The sequence below is a fragment of the Danaus plexippus genome, chromosome Z (assembly GCF_018135715.1).
Source record: "Danaus plexippus chromosome Z, MEX_DaPlex, whole genome shotgun sequence".
NCBI classification, from domain to species: domain Eukaryota; kingdom Metazoa; phylum Arthropoda; class Insecta; order Lepidoptera; family Nymphalidae; genus Danaus; species Danaus plexippus.
The window spans coordinates 7,670,445-7,686,392 of NC_083559.1; the positions used below are offsets into that span (position 1 = coordinate 7,670,445).

Here is a 15,948-nt window from a genome sequence, read left to right on the forward strand (position 1 = left end):
CCTATTATCTAGGAAAGGTTACTGATTAGTATAATATTTTCATAACATTCTTAACTGCAATCATTTTGTTTTAATTATTGTCAAAATTTATTTTAGTAATATTTAATCATAAACGATCATCATGTCAAGTCTAAATTGTTTCAAGTCTGCGTCGTTGATTTATCATTCGTCATGTCGGCGTTGCCTAAAATGTATTATAGTAATGTGCAAACTATTGTACTTTGACGTTTGTTAATTTATTCAACTTTTCTAAGGTAGGAATTTCAAAAAACTTTAGAAGACACTTTAAAAGAAATAAATAAAAGGCAGTCCAGTGTATTTATCGCATTTAAAAGTCAACTACCAACGGTATCGCAGAGTTTGTTTTACAGTTCTGTCGTTCAAACTTAAAAAATATGAGTGTTTGCTTGGAAACTTTTCGTTGAAATACTAAATACAAATAATATCGCCTCAATTTTAGAAGCATTAATTGATTGTCTCTGCATTATTTAAATACTAAGTTTTATTATTGGTTGAATTTAGCGCAATATGAACGTTTATATTTTTTTAATGACACTCAAGTTTTATATTACTGGCATAGGTCATGTCTGTTAATGTTGTTGTTGTTAAGAAAAAACATACATCGAACAACTTAAAAAAAAAGCTACACAGATGTATGTTTCCAAGTTTAACTGGCATTCGATACCTGTGTAAACTTCCGTTATTACCTTTTAGTTAACTGTTTTGTTAAAACAAACATGATACTGATGGAATTAGATCCGTTAATGCTATACCTCTATCGAAAGATTATATCCAAAGATAAAACAGTGGGAGTTACTATAAAATACTGTACGATAAAAGTGTGCAAATGATGATATTGTTTTCCATTATCATAATTTAAGAGCATTTATTATCATCAAAACTAATTCATACATCTAATTATCCAAACATAATATGCAGAAACATGACTTATAAATATAACTTTTCTTCATCTTGTTGGTTATTTTTATAATATTTTATTACAAAAGTTAAATAAAAAAACCATCTTATTAGAAATCACGAGAGTTTAAACTAAATTCAGCGAAAATGTATGTCGTACGTACGATTATGGTCTTGGTTTATAGGTTGAATATATAGATTTGTATATGTTATTTCGAAGTGTCAAATATATGTTATTTACCGATGTGATTAAAAAAAATTGATAACGAAGGGTAGAAACATCTTTTCAAAAGTATTTCGAATACAGAGCTTGCTAACCACTTAGTTAAAAAGTTATTCATGTTTTCAACAATTTTTTACCTAATTCTTAGAATGCTTTTGTCTAAAATGTATACCTACTTTTCAAATCATAGGAATCTAGGTTTCGTTATGTACTATAAAATACATTGAAAAACTTAAAAAAAAAAGAATTATAAACATTTGCAAAAAAGTTACTTTAATATTTTAATGACTACTGAAAATTATATTTACAAATGCTATTAAACTACATGGGCATGTGTTTATAGTAATATAAAACAATATCCACGTTCAGAGTGAATCGATTATTTATCAGAGGTACCTACTTATTATCGTTTCGTTTAGCCAAAGATAGGGTAGAACATTTTTACTAAACGAATATGGAGGTTAGGCGATACTGTGGTAAAGTAAGCGAAACTTTCTTGTCATTATGTATAACATAATCTTCGCACCGTCATAATTCTGGAGTTGAAATCGATTTCCATAAAATTGTTACCTGGAATTAACATCGAACTTTAAAATTATAATAACAAACATTTACTAGGACTTAGTGTCCAAAATTGAAATTGTGGTTCTCCCGTGTACTCGTCTAAATTCGAAGAAAATATTATTAAAATCGTTGCAATGGTTCAGTCGTAACAACGCAACAAACCAAAATATATTTTTCCAATTAATAATAGTAGTGTCAACAAGTAGTAATGCTTATCAAACAAAAATACCCACGTCATGGTATCTTTCCAATTTCTCACCACTATAATATAAATTAAAACATGCTCATGCTGCGTACAAATGAAGTGTTTTCTCTTTTCGTAATAATTCTAAATCACAAATAACTTTTTACTTTAATCGTTCGCGACAAAACCTAAAAAAAAATAGATTTTTCATATAACTTTGTTATTTACTTAGAATAGTCAAATTTGTAACAATTTTTATGTGTAACTTCAGATCCAGGTTCAGTATCGTAATGAATTCAAAAGCTCAACAATATAATAATGAAAATACCGGGTTGAAGTACTTTGTATTTTTAGTTTTCATTTTGAATTGTTCGCTATATTTTCTTAGTGAAAAGTTTTCCTATTGTTTTTGTCTTTTATGCTACGTTTACGATATTTGTGCTTTTCGCATATACAAACGACGCGGATATAGTTTCTTTTTTTATGCTTACCTTTTGAATGTTGTTGGGTTTCTAGAATGTATTGATAGAAATCAAACCTTATTTTAATTTATAATTTGAACTGTAAAGCTAAGCAATTAATGAAGTAGTATTTGAGTCAACGAGACGAAATATTTTTTTCAAATTGAAAACTTCAGTGCTCTTAAATTGTGTTGACCTATTTTATAGTATCAGATACATTGAAGTTTTCTTTTATTAAGTCACTCGGTTACAGCCACTTCAAATGTTAAATATTTAATAGTATATTAATTGGTAAATGTTATGTTTTTTCTATTCATTTTCAAACTCTCACAATGACAACTTTTGGCAGATTGAATTCATCCCGCTTCAAGTGTTTCTATTTATGTTTTTAATTGTACATTGTCACCACATGGCGAAGGAACTATTTTAAACATACGACAATCGATAAAAATACCTGTGGGACAAGTCGTGACATTGATGATATTCAGCAGCTGTGTCCTTTTTATTATTATATAAATAATACTAAACCTGGGCATATCATCAACCTTTATGTTAATATAGTAATGATTTAAATACTCTTTCTACATAAGATAGTATGTCTCAATGTATTTTTTAATATTTTGCCATTGCTGCTTTGTAAATCAATTTAGATTCAAAAGGAAGGAGGGGATTAAAATTAACTATCAAAACATTAAATATGATTTTAATCCGCGATCACTTTTGATAGATCACCTTTAGAAGAGTTCACAATGATAAATAATGAAACTTTTGGTGCTTGTTAAATTTAATAGCGAACAACGTTAAAAAATGTTATATTTCGGCTAAATATACCATTCGCTGTCGTAACAAGTATGGTTGTTAGTTTGCAAGTGTCTAATTACGTAAATGATCACTAGATGTAGACAGTGACGGTTCATTTTGTTTTACGGTGATGTCACATGCGTCGGTGACGGGCTATTAGTGTTCACTAGCGCCATCTCTGATGTTGGAACTTCAACTTTTGACATTAAACTACATCTTCGTTCCGCTAGATGTCGTAATCGATGGTAAATCACTACCTATTAAAATTTTTGAGGGCTCTAGCAGCTATTGTTAAATAAAGTATGTAGTTGGAAAATTTAAAATGAATTTGGAAGAACTTTGATCTTGAATCTTTAGAAAGATACTTCTTTAAAGCTGCAATATATATTTTTTTGGGATTATTAGTAACAACCTATACCTATACCAATCATAACCTGTTCTGTGGATCAAGAGCTAAGTTCATTTATATAGTTTTTCAGAGTCTCAGTTTCAGAGAAAAGTAAGTCATCAAAACATGTTGCGACGATCCATTAATTTCCAAAAAATATGCTTTTTACGTCAATGTTGAGTGTACGTACTGCATTGATGCGTGATTTCTATTTGCTCCGACAGTCTCCAGTCTTGACAAACCATACACTATCTATATGAAAGTTTTGTGTTGTTTGTTTGATCATGACTGTAACTTATAAATGTACAATCTATTCTTTTGTTGTTGTGTTCACCGTATATCACATATATAATGCGTAATAATTATCATTAACCTTATTTTATTCTTGAGTTGTTTCTTTTTAAATACATATTTTATTATGTTGTCTAGGAAGCTTCGATTTCACAATAATAATGAATTTTGATCATTATATATCGGTATATATATTATCTCTCTTGTTTAAGAAAATATCTGAGACTTGAGGGTCCCCATTTCTACTTTGTCGTTTTATCCTGTTTGTTTCAATACTTTTTGTTTTTGTTGCTATTAGCCGTAGGTATCTTGTGTTTTTGTTATGTACTGTCCTTTTTCCAATGCTATTTTCCTTATTTAGTTTATTTAATTAATCTAAGTATAATAAACGTTAATGATACAAATAATTTAGAAACTCTTTCCGAGAAATTATAAATTCAAGAATTTTTTCTTACGTAACTGCTGTTCTTTTTTGTCGTTTCGCAACACTGGTTAAATAATATTTATCTTTCCAACGTTTAGTGATTCCCTACAGCGTTGAATATACTTTGCTTTTTTTGTCAGTAAATGTGTAATAATAAATTCAAAGAATAAAACATAATGTGACGATAAATGCATACATTTAAATTTTTTATGATTTGAAAATTTGTATATGCAGTTACACAAATTTTATATATATGTATATTAAACAACTCTGGTAATATATTTTTTTACGTACACTACTTTATATAATACATTTATTTTTTTATGATCATCAAAGTGTGATTGAATTAAATTATTCGCGCCGCTTTATTAAGGCATGAATGCAAGAATTTTTTGTATTTAATTGATTCTCCAGATTTTTAAACCACGAATTGACCTTAAGGAAGTATTGACTGAAAGCCATCGCTTCTGTGCTACGAAACATACGAACAAAAGTATTTATTTTTTTATAACGCGTCTGAAAATTTTCTTACGATTTTGATGAACATAACAGTTTGTAACAATTCTTTATTTGAAACTGTTATCGTCATTTCGAATACCAATTTTGTTTCTTTTCCTTTAACTTAAAAAAACCTAGATTTTATTATATTTATGACCTCTACTATGAAAATGATTATGAAATAGCTCGGTTGTACTGACAATACAATATTCTTTACATTAAAAAGTTGCTCACGTTTATTTATTCTTTTTATATAAAAAAGTTGAACCGCATTGTTTGTATATTACCTACCCAATTTTAAAGGCTTCGTTCTAATTTGTTAATATTTTGTACTTTCCTGAACACAATTGTGTTAATTAAAGTAACCGTTTTTTTTAACCTTTTTAAAACTCCTTTTTCATCAGATCTTATATATCTCTCTTAAATTTAAAGAACACGTATTTAAAAAAAAAAATATCAAATTTATTCTTTGTTTTCAGTAAAATTATAATTCATAAATTTACTCTTTTGGGTGTACTGCATAGTTGGTTTTATATTTATCTTGTTAAAAACTGTTAAGGTTTAAAGATGAGATTGTTATTATTCAACAAATACATTGAAAATAAAATCATAATTAATTAAAGACAATTAATAATGTTCAACAGAACAATATGATCATGTAACCATTCCATATTATTAAAAACATGACTCATTTCAAACATTCACTTTGTATAAACTACACTTTTTTGTAAAGTGACGGTATAAGAGAAAAATTTCTTAAATATCATAGAATTCTTTGTTGCCCTTTTGAATTAAAAAGGACTTCTTTAAGTAATAAGTAGAATGTTTGATGTAAAAATGGACCTTTGTTATGAAATTAAAGCATTATGTTATTATTAAATTGATTTATTTAACAAAACAAAATATAAAACTTTATTATATATTAACTTTCGTAATTTTAAACGTAGTAATATAACCATTATTTTAAAAATTGTGAATAGAATTGATAAAATGTTTGCAAATAGTTTGGATTGCCTTATGGATAAGGTTTTATTCTATTGTAGCCAGGCCGGGAGGGACTTAATGCTTATCGAATACGTTTCAGCGCACTTTAGTTCGACGTCGATTAATGATATAGGTAATTGTAAATTTTTTTAATTAACTTTTGCTTGCGACATGATTGTGTTAGAAGTCTTGTGTTCCAACATTTTGACCAGCAGTTCTGACTGGCGAATATTTTTTTTCCATAACCAGTAAATTAATTAAAATACCCGTTCGTCCTCACCGTCACTAGAACCTAGAAACCAAAGCGTACAATGCTCTTCCCTCCATTGAAGCTTCTCAATAGACATAATTCTAATAAAATCTTACGAATTTTATAATAATAAATTATGATATTATTTAAAGTTTTTAATTTTTTAAGTGAGAATTGTCAAAAAGAATTTGTCGTCTTAAAACAAATAATTCATTGAATTCAGAAACTGAAACATAGGATCAAAGAAAACAGTTTGACAAAATGCCAATTTCATTATTCATATGTATAAACCAAAAAATTTATGTTTCGCATGAATTGTACCGAATTTATTAATAAGTTAATGTGTATTTGTGTAAGTATATGTGTGATTTGATACCATATCTGCAAAACTAAAAGTATTACAAATATATTATAAGATTTTTTTTATGTTTTTAAGCAATGGCTCAAAACAGAAGCGTTCGTAGGTCACCCTTTCTTTAGTTATGTAATTAGACGCTATATTTATTCATGCAAGCATGCTATTCACCGTTGATTATCTTTTTATTTAGACATTACTAAAGATAGATTTTAGATAGACATCACTAAGACAGATTTTAATTCATCTTTAGTTAATTTCAGTTTCAGTTATCTTAAGCGGTCATGAATTGAAGGCAGTTGAATACTGAATAGTAATAGATGGGTAAAAAAGTTAAAGGGTTTTAAAAGATTATAAAGAAATGCACCAAAAACTGGTAAACCATTTAAACAAATACGTTATTATTGTAATTGAACAAGTAAAGAAATTAGGTTTTTATGAAATCTTAGGCGTGTATGATAGTTCTGTAAACGGAAGTCAAACGTGTTCTTCCAATTCCAAGAGACTCGCTTGCACATTGCACTGCTAATAGAGGCCATTTCTTCCCGGATATCGTTTTTCAATTGAGAAATCGCAAAAAATAGTCAGCACGTATATTACTAAAAAGTAAGATGATGTGAGATTTAATATCTATTCAATACTATCTCTTCTCAATATGATTTTTCTTTTAAACATATCGTATACGATAGACTGAGAGGTTTGGTTGGACCTGCTGCCCTAACTTACTAAAACCGCGTTGGTCAGTGTTATTAAAGTTGCTGTATGAAAAATTATCTGAATTAATTTTTGTGGTTGGCAATCAGACTAACACAAAAGTATCTTTACTTGAATAGTAAGTTTTGACACAAATATAATCTAAACATCCATGAAGAGCTCCCTTGTAATTAATTTTTGTATTGAACACAACGAAAGTGTTTCTGGAATTGTTTCTTTTTCTCGACAAATCTTTACAAAACACTTTGTAAACGTTCCGAATAACTTTAAAAAAAAATTCAATATCAACTTTATCAATTCAAATAATTCATATTTTGATGTCTAAATCAGCTTTGGGAAAGTAGGTTATTGAATATCGATGCTAGTAAACATATAATAACAATCGAAGTTAAAGAATTGTGATATATTGCACATTTATGTCCGACATAAATATGAAAACTGTCGTTAAAACTATCGAATAAACTAAAGGATTGAAATATGTATTAATAAATTTATAGTGTATATGTATACTACATACATAGCAATAATTAAAATGTGTTACAAGCTCTAAATGAAAACTAACTCACAAGTACCGTATTTTACAATTACATAGCTTTAATAGAAATTAAAGCTTATCACGAAATTCCATTGCGAATATACATTAACAAACTTGTTCAAATAAAACTAATATGTTTCGGATAATACTACGCGTATTTTATTATTTAAAAAAACTACATAATCGCGACGTTTCGGTTACTTTGCAGCAACCGTAATGACGGTTAATGATAAAATACGCGTAGTATGATCCGAAAAATATTAGTTTTATTTAAATGAATACTCGCAAAAGTCTTAGATCTCATTAAACTTGATCAATATTGTTTTGAATCAATAAAATCTAAATCGATTCTGGAACATTTTGAATTGATAACCATATCATCAGAGTGCACAAAAGCATTATACAAATTGGTATCTGCAAAATGCTGAAGATTCAGTTGAAAACTTAATCAAAAACACAAACTTTTAAAAATAAAATTACAGCTGATAAAAAGGACCCCAGATCGACTTATTTTACTGAACCTCGTTATAATGAAGATTTGGTATTATAAAAATTAAGTTATAATGCTTAATTTTTCTTCATTATTTCAAGGCTATAAATTATATGAAAATAACAGGGTTTTGTAAGAGTTATGCACAGTTATATTTCCATAAAGACAGCTTTATTCAACACTTTATTCAATAGGTTACTTGTTCATAGTTCTTAAACCAATAACCTTAATCTAAATTTTACCATCTGTTTCACAAACTTTCGTCGTGTAGAATATCACTGAAGCTCTAAGCGTGTGAAAATCAATACAGTACTAGCAACAGAAAGGTCTATTGTTGTTGCATTGGCATACCTGCTAAATATTCATATCCAGTATTTCATATATTAACGTCAAAATAATTATGTCAAGTTGGACTACAATGCTTTTGCAGTATTCTGAATGTATGTATTTTATTAGTTTTTGGTAACAGATTAGAATGGTGACGTCTGGCATAGGAATATTTTGGCAACATGTTACGTTATTGCAGTAATTGTCACATATCACTATGTTGCGTTTTAGATAAAAGTTAGAATATGTGTCCTTGTTCTTTGTTTAACATAAAAATTAAAAGTATAAATATTCGGCAGGAAAATAGTTAATTTTATTTGAAATATAAGTTTCCAAATCAGTTTAAAATGACTTAAATAATATGATCAGCATATTTTTGAAAATATTTATTTTACTTTATCGTAATATTTAGTAAGACATGACAAAGTTATGTGAAAAATGTTATTAGTCTCTTCATAAATTTTTCCTATACAATGGAAATACGACATTTTTCATGGCTAGCAATTTAATAAATATATGCAGGTTAACTGTAAATTTTTAAATACTATTTTCTAAAAGACACATCTTTTAACATAAGTAACAGCATGTAGGTACATTTATTCATACATACATATTTATAAATAGCATATTCATAGGCAAGCAGTATATATGGATTTATTTCTATGTTTCGGAGTGACGACAATTTCAACATTTTATATAGTCTGAAAGAGTTCCAACTTATGAATCATCACAATTTTTTTTGTGAAGATCAATGATATGAGTCGACGATTTATCATACTATCTGAGACTTTATACATATAGCTACTAGCTTTTGCCCGCGACCTCGTCTGTGTGATTTGGAATTGAGGTAGAGAAAAATTAGCTAGAGAAATAGTAGAGAAATGTCAAGTAACCAATAAGCAGCGACATCTTCAGTTTCTATTACGCAACTTTATGCAAAGTACAACTAATATGAAGCACAAATTTTGGGGGAAATTATTGTCTTTGTCTTTTTTTGATGTCTAAGCTAAGTGACTGTAAGTTTTCATCAAAATCTATAAAATATTGTTTCCGTGAAAGTGCTAAAATATTATACCCCTTTACATTCCTGCTCTTATAACATTAGTAGTAGTTTATAACTTCTTTAATAGATTAAAGTTAATGAAATTGTAAACAGAAATTACTATTAAGTATCGTTCATCCTTGTGGCAAATTATCAGTAATTTAAGAACAATTTTCAATGTACAGTGAATATAATATAAATGCAGAGCTTAAAGTATTAAATGAATACAAGCTGTAACCACTACACCACTGTGGCTGCGATTTCGTTCTATAAATATTGTTATTCTAAATTTTTTTCTTGAAATTGGTAGTATTTATCTAAAAAAGAAGTGAAACTGGTATACGTCGTATTTATTCCTACAATACAGTTAAGAGTTTAGAGATCATAAAATGTTTAGTTGTATTGCATATTTATATTTTTTAAATTATGTCCCTGGTTTTAATTTGGAAACGTGAAAATAGCACATCAATTCTACTCAGTACTTATATTTAAGTTATTACAAAAGGTTTTTACGACTCCTCTGCACAATGTTTTACCTCGAATATTGATTCTCGGCTTTGCAAGGTTTGTCGACTTGTCATCTTTAATATTGTCCAAAAGGAATTCTGATAAAAATGTCTCACTATTTCACATATCATATTTTCACAGAAAACTTATTTATTTCGAATGGGGATACTGTACAGTAAATGTATTCATTATATTTTTTAAAGATAAAATATATGCAGATAATTCCAGACTTGATAAGCTTATAACTTTATACAAGTGGAGCTTAATTTGTACGACATAACTGAACTTTATTTATCGTTCATTTTTTTTAGTCAATGTACACTTAAATGAAACTAATATTTTTCGGATTACTACGCGTATTTAAAAGAAAATTAGTTTCATTTAAATGAATAGTCCCGAAAGTCTTAGATCTCATTAAATGTACACTTGTGTAATAGTTTATAATTTTTACTTCTTGAAATCTAAGCGTGTCTTTTAACTGTTATTTTATAAATTATAAAAAGAATTCACAAAGTTAGTTGTTCATAGATTTCTGTGTTATATTAAACAATTACATTTGTCTTAACAAATATGTTAAGTTGGTATTGGCTTGGCTTTGCATATAAATTAATTTTACTTCAACTTAACATAAACTTTTATGTTTCTATGCACTTGCATAGAAACATAAAATCGTATTTATTATAATGTTGGAAAAGAAATTGAAATAGTGATCCTATTCGAACTTATAATTTTTCAATATTTCCTATCAATCAATAACGACGACGAAATATCGTTAACAAAAGACTTATTATTTATTAATTATTATTGAACAATATAAATAGGTGACAAATTATACCTAGATGTGATTATTTTTGCTTGTGAATAACTCAAAATATCAAAATCATTCACGATTTGTAAGAAGTGTAACAAAAAGTCACACAGACTTTACATACACTTCTATCGTTTCGTTTTTACAATTTTGCCAGAAAATAGAAAAAAAGTATAGTATATGCTTTTAGTTTTTACCTTATTTAACTTCTTAACTGTCTGTGTCCGTGACGTAATGAAAATGAATTGTGAATCTTTTGGTAGAAAAAATTTCAAGCGCTGTTGAATCATTGAGTGTTTTACAAAGTATCGTTCGTATTTTTTCTTTTACAACTGTTAAGACATGACAGAAAGCTGTGTAAAATAAGACGCTATCTGCAAAACGATTTGAAAATTTAAAGTTTTATGAGAGTTATCAATATTATTAAAGCATTCGTATATAAATAGTGCCCGCCGTATAATTTTCCATCTGCAGCAATGTAATTAATGCAACAATTATATCTATAACTAAAATAAAAAGCCTATAATCGATGTAAAAACAATTAAGCTGTTAATTCGCCTTATACATTTGTTTATAATTTGAATACATATCAATTATGTATGAAAACCATACTTATTAATTTTAAGCAAATTCGCCGGTGACGTCATTTCCAAAAAAAAAAGTTTAATCAAACAAACGGTACCTAACAAAATAAAAGTATAAATAAATAGATATTTATTTTTGTAGGTAGAATTGCTATAATCTTAACTTTGGTTTACATAAAACGCTTGTACTGTCATTTATGTTGAAGTGTCCCTTGCAGATAGTATTGAATATTTTTGTAATAGAAACTTTAACAAAATTTTACCATAAAAATGTTATAAAGTAACGTCGCTGGCTACTCGCCCTTCTAATTATAAGGATAAATTGATTTCATAATGTAATAATATTAGAAACTCCTGATGTTTTCTCTCCGTTGTTTTTTTGTTTCTGTATAAATGTTTGCATTTATTATGGTAAGCAAAAATACTTCCTTATTTCAAGATCATTCTAAAAAACAAACTATAACTTAAGTGGGCATTGCTTTAAATTCGTTTTTTTAAATTCTCATATCATTTATTGATACTCATACAGTAAACATTTCTGTTTTACGTTTTGATTATTTTCGTTTCCTCTTATTTTCTAGCGGATAGTAATTATCTCTAGCGCAGGAAAATAAGTAACAATATATTTTTGTAAAGTAATATTTTTAGGACACCAATTCTATTAAAATAGAAAGTTCTAAAATGGAGACAGCCATATGCGGTAACTGAACCGACATCTATATTTAATAACATTGAAAAATCTTTGCAGACAATATTGTCGTATTTTAATATTTTAGAAGCAGTAAAAAAAAAACGATTTAGAAACTGTTATCTTGTTTTGTAGTCTCTGGTATGTTTGTCTTATCGTATAAAATTCAGGAGTTGTTGTATATTTCATCTCCACTTCCATTCTTATACCATTCATAGCATTCCGGTGTCCCGTTACAGTAGATATGCCCATTGAACGAACAAACCGTTTTCCTTAACGTACGTAGTCCGCGTATTCGAGAAGTTGTCTTATAAAGAAAGGTTGATATCTTCAGGTACACACGAACACCAAATGCTTGAGAGTGTATGTTTAGATTGTGGAAAGATTATTACGTCACAACCCGCACTTGACTTTAAGTGAGATAATATTTAAAACGCAACTCTATTTACATATAAATAATAATATATATGGGAGGAGCGAACACAATTTTTCCCTTACAATCAATAACTGACGGCCCCTACTTCATATTAATGATTGTCTAGAGACTGAGGTGGGACAATATGCTTCTATAATTGGCGAGGGATGTCTACGATAATGTGAGGGCTCGCATCGCGGGAACGTGAATATATTACGAACTCTGTGGAAAAGGTATTGATAGATATTCCGACACGTAAGAATCACATTAAATGTGGTTTTTCGATTTTGAAATCAAAATTGTAAAAACTTTTTATAAAGTTAACTCTTACTAAATCGTTTTAAAAAAATGATAGAATATATTCTTTGATTTGAATTGTTTGCTGTGATATTCAAACTATTTATTTCTAAAGAAATTATTACACTCATATGTTTTCCTATACTTAGGTAACAATATTATATAATCATCATCCGTTAAGTCGTTAATACGTGCAATCATCTATTTATCTTCGTCTATTCACGCGCTCTTTCAGAGTAATATTAATTTTCTTAACTGTATAGTCTTCATATCTCTTTCTATAAATAATACAATAGAATGACAGTTACCATTCACGTCACTGTTAAAATATTACTGACAATAAAGTAACCATTAGTGAGCTTATGATATCAATGGAATTTGTGTTTAAAACATTTTGCTATTGTGCATTTACCAGAATATGTTTTGAATATGTTTGATAAATTCTAAATTGTTATTTGTGGTAAAAACTGAAACGTCTACATTAGACTATGATCATATAAACTTATGAAACGTTGAAATTCTTTCGACGGCTTCAACTATCAGCATTGTGAGTAAAAATTATGTTTCCATTTTAGCCTATGAAATAACTTTAAATTGTGTGATGTATTTAAAAAAAAATACGAGTATTAAAAACAAATTGGCCAGTTTTGGTTTTAATAATTAATTTATGGTACTATACACTTTTCGAAGTCAATACAAAAGATTATAGAAAATAAAGACTTATGTTGGAGATCAAAGTCGTATTTTACTATTTTATTTAGTATAAATTAAGACAAGTAATTGACAGCTGGCCGCTGTATAATATATTTAAAAAATTACGGCTATGTACATTTAGCTTGATCTAGGGCAGACTAACTTCTTGGAGACAAAGCATTTTACGCCACAAAGTATGATTATTTGAAAAAGCATACTAGAGTTTAAAATTTATATGCTTTCCAAGATTAAATTATCTTTTTTAATGAGCTGATTAAGAAAGCCGTCAAAAGTCAATGCCTACTAGTTAATAGAAGAAACGTTATTGTACGTTCTATTATATATATATGTATTTATGCAATGTTCTGATTCAATTATTAATGTGTACAAATATTAAATAGAAATTTCCTTTGCATTTCATCTTTGTATAGGGGTTGGGTATTACGGGTTTCAAAGCCTTTAAGTCTGCTGGACTATTGATTATGGAGTTCGTGTTTGTATAGAAACTGTTTCTATTAAATGTCTGCAATTTAGTATCTTTGTGCAAATTGATATAAATAACCAAGGCGTGAATTTGTGTATCTAATGGTTTACAAACGACTACAAATATGATTTGATTAAAAAATTACTTTATTCAAATTGTTCACTTACTTCTCTAAGGTTTAATTAAGTTTAATTTTTTTTTAATTTGCCCACATAAAATATGATATTTATTTAATGTATGAAAACTTACCTATTAACTTAACTTGTATGATATTTGACTCGTACGTTACGATTTGTAACTTTTTAACCAATCAATATTTTGAAAGTTTATACTCTGCTTTTTAATTTAGCTGAGCCATTTTTAAATAGTACATTGTCTATAATAATGTATAACAGGGTCTTTTTCTAAACGAAGTTCATTATTTTGTTAGTATTTAATTTAAGCATTAGTAATAATTAATGAACAGGGAAACTATTCAATAACACATCTGGATTTGAATTATCTCGACTGAATTTTAAACAACCTTTATTTATATGATTGTTAAAAATTAAGAATTATATAGAAAAGAGGATCAGGAAATCTTACAGAAAAGAAAAGATGTCGTGCCTGCTTCTTACACTGTCAATTTAGTAAGTCCGAAGAAGTTCACACTGTTCCTTCTTACCTCGGCTTTATAAATTAAGTCCGAAAGCGGTTTAAGCCTAACTATACTAACTAGACAGGTCAAAATTGTATTATCCTTAACCACCTTAAATAGATGACGTATAAACGTGGTCGAGGCGAAATAGGTGCCGGAATCGTAGCAAGTGGCAATTTATAGTCTCCCTATAACGTTATCAAAAATTGGTAACTAAATGTAGGTGATAGGTTTATCCTTATAATTATTTGTAATATAATAACAGAAAATTAAATAATTATCTTATTATAACAAATAATAAAAAAAAATGTAAAAAAACATTATTATATGTGTACTAAAAGGTTGCATGGCAAATAATGTTAGTAAAAATAACATTAGATAGATAACTTATTTTAGAACTTTTTTCTCAATGTTTTTTTTGCTGGATTTTCTATACCCTTTATCGAAACTCGATTCCTTGCAGCCTCGTTTTATTATTATTTGCCACTAAGAATATCCAATTTTATATTGCAAAGTTAGACGCCAAACAAAAATACTTGAATTACTTTATATTTAATCTATTTTAATTGTGAAACCTATGACTAAAATAATGTTTGTGACAGAGTCTTATAAATTTAATGGCTTTCGTAATCAATAAAATTTATCTGGATATACCAATATAGTTTTTCTTACACTTCGTTCGGTAATGGCTATTTTTATATTATGAATTTGGAAAAGATCCCTTTTCACAATGTTTCAGTCGACTTTCTAAAAGAAAAGTTCTAACACATGAAGTTCAATTTTATTTATATTAAATTCTATGAAAAGACAAAAAGTGCTCAGCTCTTTTGAATGACAGTAACTTTAATAATAATCAGACACGTCTTCTTCATTTTAATTAAAATGTCTTTGAGCTTAGCTGAGTTTATTAATATTGCTTTGAAAATAATGCAATATGAAGCCGTAGCTATGTTCAAAGAAAGTATAGTAATTCGCGAAAAACTTAATATTAAAAAATATGCGTTATATAAATCTTATATATATATATATATATATGATTTACATTATAAAAAATTCCACACATATTGCGCTCTATTGAAATTCTATATTTTTATACACATAAAAATGAAGTGTGGAAGAGGCAGAATAAAATTATTTATTTATGTGTAACATATGTCAATAGTGCTTATAAATTTTTTAATAGTCCAGACTTCTGTAAATTAACTTCTTTTTCCATTAGACATTAAAAAAGGCATAAAATCAGTAAATCATACCATTCCCTATTTTTCTTATAAGTCGGTTATGTTTGTAGAACACTTGTCGTAGTTTAATGTTAACAAAATATGAATACTTTGAATGGGTTATCTGCGTGATGGTATCAGTTGTATCATTTATTCAGCCCTAACA

General features: G+C 27.9%; 2 protein-coding genes and 1 long non-coding RNA gene across 4 annotated transcripts in view; 2 read left to right on the forward strand and 1 right to left on the reverse strand.

Moving 5' to 3' along the window:
• The window catches only part of LOC116777553 (neurocalcin homolog), a 58,558-nt gene that overhangs the window by 4,409 nt on the left and 38,201 nt on the right, over positions 1-15,948 (forward strand). The gene's annotated exons all lie outside the window — the stretch shown is intronic.
• The window catches only part of LOC116777555 (neuronal calcium sensor 2), a 50,346-nt gene that overhangs the window by 4,109 nt on the left and 30,289 nt on the right, over positions 1-15,948 (forward strand). The gene's annotated exons all lie outside the window — the stretch shown is intronic.
• On the reverse strand, positions 181-2,695 carry LOC133320019 (uncharacterized). Its single transcript, XR_009753488.1, has 2 exons — positions 2,381-2,695; positions 181-1,711 (listed from the first exon to the last, which is right to left on the reverse strand). It is a non-coding gene; the product is annotated as an uncharacterized LOC133320019 (long non-coding RNA).